This window comes from Clupea harengus, chromosome 16, assembly GCF_900700415.2.
Source record: "Clupea harengus chromosome 16, Ch_v2.0.2, whole genome shotgun sequence".
NCBI lineage: Eukaryota > Metazoa > Chordata > Actinopteri > Clupeiformes > Clupeidae > Clupea > Clupea harengus.
In genome coordinates this window covers 19,811,031-19,818,530 of record NC_045167.1, presented here as the reverse complement: position 1 = coordinate 19,818,530, position 7,500 = coordinate 19,811,031, and positions in this window count along the sequence as shown.

Sequence of the window (7,500 nt, the reverse complement as noted above, 5' to 3'; positions counted from 1 at the left end):
AAAAATACAAAGTAGACACACAAATACACCCTTAAGATTGCATGCTAAAACACACATATATGAACAAGCCACACATGACAATGGCGTGAATCAGGTGGAGTTGTGTAAGTAATTGTGTAAGTAATTGTGAAAATAGTGAACCTTAATGAAGAGCGAAAAAACAAAAGGGAAGAACAAAACAAAACAAAACAAAACAAAACAATAGGAACCCTGACTATCAAAGGGTGGGTTGTCAGTCTGTGCCTCCTCTCCATTGTTTTCAATATACACCACATGCATTTTTAACGGATGGGACGGTACAATGTACCAGACAAGCCATGAATGAATTAATTACATAATGAGCAGGCAGTGAGTCAGTAGTGCACAATATTGACAAAAAATGACTCAGCGGGGTTCTTTGTCTTTCTATTGTTCTGGAGTAAGAAAGAGACGGAGGCTGAGAGAAGGGACCGAATGAGACACTGAGAGAAGAGATGAAGACAGGAGAGGAGCACAGAGAGACGCTGCTTCAGCCGAGGAGTTTGGGTTTTAACAGGTCCAGATGAGCTGGATTCTGTTGGGTTTGTGTGTGGTGTGTATGTGTGTGTGTGTGTGTGTGTTTAAATTGTCTGTGTCTCTTCCTGTGCATGAGTGGGTGTATGTCTAAAGGATGTAGCAGTACTGGAATGTTTTTTATAGCGCCAAGGGCATGGTGCATGTGTGGGTGTGGAGTCAGAGAGAGAGAGAGAGAGAGAGAGAGAGAGAGAGAGACAGACAGAGAGAGAGGGAGAGAGAGAGGGAGAGGAGGAGAGAGAGAAAGGGGGGAGAGTGAGAGATAGGCAGATGTAGAGAGAGAGAGAGAGTGAGAGATAGAGAGAGAGAGGGATAGGGAGAGAGAGAGAGATAGAGAGAGAGAGAGGGAGAGATAGAGAGAGAGAGAGAGAGGGGGCAGGCAGACAGAGAGTTATGTATGGAGGAAGATGTAGAGGCATTGGGAAGAATGGCTGCAGTAAAAGCTCAACTCCATGAATATATGGTCTATACGCTCACATAGGGATGTCACCACCCGTGTACACCCCACAAACACACACACACACACACACACACAAGGACTTAGATTAGTGTAAGTGAAGAATGAAACTATGCAGACCCTTAATAAACCAAACACATACACACACACACACACACACACACACACACACACACACACACACACACGCACACGCACACGCACACGGGCACACACACACACACACACACACACACGCAGATGGACACACATCCGCAGCTCTATGAAGCCAGGTTCCCATGGCATCACAAGCGCTCTGCACCGGGGCAGAGACCAGCGTGGACCGTGGGAAGCTGCTGGCAGCGTCTTTTAGGCTGACATACGCTGCCACACTGGGAGGCATTTCAGCAGCATCCCTTGTTTGCAAACAGCTCCTGCTTCTCAAAGGGCGTCCGTATAGAACAGTATCGAGGACAAACAGCTCCTGCTTTTCAAAGGGCGTCCGTATAGAACAGTATCGAGGACAAACAGCTCCTGCTTCTCAAAGGGCGTCCGTATAGTACAGTATAGAGGACAAACAGCTCCTGCTTTTCAAAGGGCGTCCGTATAGAACAGTATCGAGGACAAACAGCTCCTGCTTTTCAAAGGGCGTCCGTATAGTACAGTATCGAGGACAAACAGCTCCTGCTTCTCAAAGGGCGTCCGTATAGTACAGTATAGAGGACAAACAGCTCCTGCTTCTCAAAGGGCCCCCGTATAGTACAGTATCGAGGACAAACAGCTCCTGCTTCTCAAAGGACCCCCGTATAGTACAGTATCGAGGACAGACTTCAGGTCATCACGGGGTGAAGTGGAGAAGAGGGAGGCCTGCCTGACCCCACCCCATCTCTACCCAACACACACACACATGCACACACACACACACACACACACACACACACACACACACACACACACACACACACACACACACACACACCAAGTGACCTATGAGTGAGTTATAATGCATGCAAATGCCTGTTTGGGGCGAAAACATTGAAAGCACATTGTTTTTATATGAGATGAGATTGAAGATAAGAAGGAAAAGAAGATATTTTAAAAATTCAGTTTGAGGGTGAAATGTGTTTATGTGACCATGGAAGAATTGGGTCTTTAGCTGTTTTTTTTGTGTTACAATTGGAGGGATTCTGCAGTGTTTAACATGTTCATTTATGTGAAGCATTCCTGACCAATCACACGCCCTCGCAACATGAAACTGTGCCACAAGGGCTACACAGCACCACAACAGTAAAACAACACTCCTACTCACAATCCCCATCTCATTACTTGGTCTATTTCAAAAACAGCATTTCAGGACATTTCATCAGACAACTGTAAGCTTGTACAATCCCTCTGCTTTTTGCCCACTGTCTGAACACAAGACAAAAAACATCCCCACCAAACATCTCCATTTCACCTGCTCTCCTCCTCCTCCTCCTCCCCCTCCTTCTCACTTCTCCTCTCCTCTCCTTGACACTTACACACTCCCAGAACCCTCTCAACCCCCCAACCCCAGCCCAACCCACCCACCTATAGTCAACCCCGGTCCACTCCACTCCACTCCACTCCGCTCCGCTCCACTCCCCTCCCCTCCCCTCCCCTCCCCTCCCGAGTGCTGGCTGCCCACTCGTGTGTTGCGTAATGGCCACTGCTGCTGCTGCTGCTGCTGCTGCTGCCGTGATGGTGCCGTGGAGGGGAGCAGGAGCGGTGTTCAATTATTGAGGGCTGCTGTGCTCCATCACGCTATTGTTCGAGTGGAAATCGGCGAGCTGATCTCCGTGAAACTCAAGTCCTTGTGAATGGGCCTCCATCTCCTTCTCTGCATCTTTTTTTTCTCTCCTTCGTGTTTATTCTTTCCCGTCTGTCAATAGATACATTAATGGATCAAAAAATCAATCGGGAAATGGCACAAGATGGATCAATCCTAGCCGGAGCTGGAGGAGCGATTTATTGAAATATGGAGACATAAATATACCTAGAGAGAAAAAAAACAGAGAGAGAGAGAGAAAGAGAGCGAGAGAGAGAGAAAAAGAGAGAGAGAGAGAGAGAGAGAGAGAGAGAGAGAGAGAAAGGAAACTGAGCCTGGAGCTGATGATGAATGATGCAGCTTTTAGACATGCAAATCCTCACGGACACTCATTCCAGCCATTCTGGCAAAATGGAACAATCTACAATGTCAGATAAAGGGCAAAGGTTATTTTTCTTAATGCAGCGTGCCAGAATCAAAACGGACTTGTCAAATCACAGCTTCTCTTTTTATCTGAAACTCCAGCCTTGCAGGGCATACATATATCCTGTGCATGTCACTGCAGGGAATCCCAACAGCTCTGGAACATACGCAAAGATCAGAATAGAATCGCCATTACTGATAGTGCCATTTACAGCCTTGTGCCTAAACATAATCACCATTTAAAGACGCCATGCGAGTATTTATTGGATATATTCTCTCTCTATCTCTGCGTTCGGTGGCCGTAATGCATGGTAATAGGCTTTTCCAGTCGGAACCAGTAATCTGTGTGTGCAGACTGTATCCACAATGTACAACAGTGAAATGGGATAATGGGGAGTGCGATAAGGCTCAAGTCTTACTAAGCCTGTTTCTCGTGCACGCCCGTTTAATTACACAAGGAGATAGATGGGAGGTTGCGAATCAGAACACGGCCATATGCCCCTGCAGTTGCCTGGTGGCTAGTTTGTTGTGTCTGTACTGGTCCATTACTAATATGAGCCTTTTGAGCCAAATGTGCCATTTTGGACCCACGGGGAGCCCCTTTGACATGCTCACTCTGTGTGTGTGGCTGGCTGTCCAAACCGAGCTCGGTCTGAGGCACTGTCTAGGTTGATTTGCAATAAAAAAAAAAACAGTTATTAATTAATAGATAAATTCATAGCAATACGATTGATAAATTAACCATATTACATGTTTCTATATTGTTACAAATTCAGAATAAAAAAAAAAACAGCCATAAAATGCTTTAAAATTCTTGTCTTTGTCAGTTCAGAAGCTTTCCCAGGCATAATATAATATGATAGTAATGTAATAGTGTAAAATTGCAGAGCAACAACAGGCTCACACATTCTGGCAAACCATAAGTTACATACATGTCATATATTACACACATTATTTTCCAACTTTGTTTTCCAAATGTCATTTGTAACTACAGTGTGCTGTCACTTTCTCCCAACAACGCAGTGTCCACCAGTCAGACGGTGTAGTGTTGCGCTGACAGCTTGTGTGAGTGACTGTATTTTATCAGTAATCAGAGATTGACTGACTGCGCACATTACACCACACAACTGACTTTAAACACACAGACATACACAACAAAGTGCAAACACACACACACACACACACACACACACATACACACACACACACCCACACACACACACACACACACACACACACACAATACACATACACATACACATACACAGACACAATACACACACACACACATACACACACACACACACACACACACACACACACACACACACACACACACACACACAATACACATAAACAAATACGCTTCTCTTGACAGCCAGTGTTAAAAAAAACCTCCTTTTGTGTTCTCCACAGTACAGCCCGGGCAGCCTGTAACTCAGGAGGAGAAGCTGCGGCTGTGCCTTGGGGCAGCCAGCTGACAGACTCCCAGACTGCTATCTGCAGACACAGCCCAGTGACCCAAGGAGATGTCTATCAGATTCCCCAATGCAGAGAGGGGGCCAGATGGAGGCTATTCCAAGGTTTCACTGCAATGAATCGTGTGGGTTGAGGGGGCTCGGACACTGACTGTCCGACCGATGGCCGACGTTAATTCCACCCTGCATCTGTCATTGTGTCCTGTTAAATGTCACTTTGCATCAATGACTTGGCTCTGATTTCCCCCCTCGTCCATCATTTGCACCGTGCAACCATATCCCTTCTGTGACTGGGGTACCCGTTGATATCCGATTACCTTAATTAGAGGTTGTGGGGGGGTGGGGGGTGGAGGGGGGCTGAGTGTGCAGAATGCAGAACGTGACCCGGAGAAAGAAAACGGGATCCTGTTACTATGGGAAAATCTCATGACACGGCTAAGCCACCCACAAGTCTAGCCGTGACCAGAAAAGTTTCCAAACGTGGGCGGCTAACCCAAGAAACCCACAGCTCATTGAGATGGGGAGATAATCAGAGCCGGCACACTCGCAACAACGTGCACACACTTCTCATTCAGTGGCCTGTCGCGTCAAGTTTCATTTTCCATTGCGGCTCCCCTGAACAAAGCTAGCCGTTAGCCATCCGGTACACCTCTTCATCACTTGTATGCACGACATCGGTAGAGCAGGTTGGTGTGTCCGGGGGGCCCTAGGATGCCAGGCCGTGTGCTGACACAGGGCTCTGGTGCCAAGCACGCCCATATGGCTCCTGCTGATGTCTTTGTGTGGCCCTGTGTGGTTCAACACTTCCTGGTACCAACCTGGTTATTGTTTGTATTGGTGCTCATTATAACCAGAAGTCACACTTTATGCAAAATGTGAAAATATGGACAGAATTAAAATAGCTAATGCAGGTTCAGCATGCTATAGCTGCTGGGTAGCTGTGCTCCTAGGCTGATTCACAGGCATATCGTGGGTTATATTACACAGGGCACATATGTTTCTACCGGTACCACACAGACTGTGAATGAGGTAGTATGTGGGTGGCTTTAATCAAGTGTTTGAAAATGTAAGAGAAAATTGGTAGACAAAATGGCGCAGATATTGCCTTCATTGGTCAACTAAATTTGCAAGGATCAGTTTCACCTGTATTTTCTTATTCTTACACACCTGCACACAGACCTTAGGTCATTAAGGCACAACCTCTCTGACATTAGCTATCTGGTCGTATAGATGTCAAGGGCCGTGTCTGTGGTAGTTGCGGTTGGTTGACTGTATACGGCTCAGCCACGCTGACAGCAGACAGCTGTCCAACAGAAGAGCTGGTGACACTAGAGTGGCAGGCCTCTCAAGTCTAGCACTCCACCAGCTGACACTCTATCAGTTCAGCTCTGAGAGAGAGGACTGACGCAAGCATTTGGTACCAGCATTGTCTGATCCAGAATCAGAAGTGTTCATGGTGTGGGGAAGGGCAGAACTGAACTAGCACAGTAGTTTTAAAAGAAAAAAAAGTGTAGAGATGGATTGCATGGGGAGAACAAAATAAACAAAGAAAAACAAAAATGGCGGAAAAGGATGACACTCCCATGAGATCGACTCATCCTTTTCTGGGATCTCTGCTCCCTTTTCTGGTGTCTTGTTTCCTTGTGTGTCATAGAAGGTGATGAAATATTCACATCGCCACACTTTTCCAAGCGAAGGGAGACATAGTCATCCAGCCAAACGCTACCTTTTGCCCCGGAGGGCACAAGAGTTCACAAAACACATGCACAAGCTCCCGCAGCAACACTGACATTAGCTTGAACCTTGTTTTTTTCCCCCTTGTACAGAATAAAAACATTAAAACCCACAGTGGTGGATGACTTGGCTTTCCTTGTGCTGGACATGGCAACAGTCGTTTATTTGATGATTTTTTTCTTCTCCCTTTTTCTCACAGCGCATTACAATTGTCCTGGCAGCTGGGGTGAGAACACTGCCCCTGCGGCAGAGCTGTCTGGAGGTGTCTCGTTCCCTCCCAGGCAACATAACACTTTTAATTTGGTTCTCCTTGGCCAGTGTTTTCCTGGTTCTCTTGGTCCCTTTTAAGCACTGGGTCACTGGACGGTCATCTTCAGATAAATCTAAGCACTAGCCTTCATTTGGATGTTATTTTTTATGTTTCTGTTGTCCTAACAATTGCGTTATTTGCCCCACTTTGTTGTAGTCAAAAATAGAAGAATGCATTATTCCTTGTACGTAATACACCACCGTTTAACACGCAACAGGGATTGCTGACTGATTTTAGCGATGAGAGCATCAATACGATGTCTCATTTAGAAGAAATTTTGCAGGATGTGTGAGATCGCTTTGGTCAACATTTACAGACGATGCTAAATTTGCTACCCGAGGCTGTAAGGAATTAGCACTGGATGGTCGATTCAATTTGATAAAGGACACCGAACCACAACAGAAATAGGACAGCATCATTAAAATCCAATTAGTCCATCTCAGCATGACATCCTGTCGATGACGACACACTGAGCACCCTTATGGAGGAGTGTGTTGGGAGGGAGAGTTGGGGATGGGGATGGCAAGGTCGATCGTAACCTCGGAGAAACGTTAGTGGTTAGCGGTTAGCATTAGCTGCGGTGTCTGGTCTGTGGGAAGTCCGACTCTTTGGCTTGAGCCTGCTGATATCAAGTTCATGAACGTAAACTGGAGCTCAGAGGACGACACACAAATACAAGATGAGCTGCTCACACGGTCACACATGCAAAAGCGCCATGCAAAGCGGCGGGGAGGGAGAATGTGTGGGAGACTCTCGGGCAGTAAAACCTTCATGTATGCTG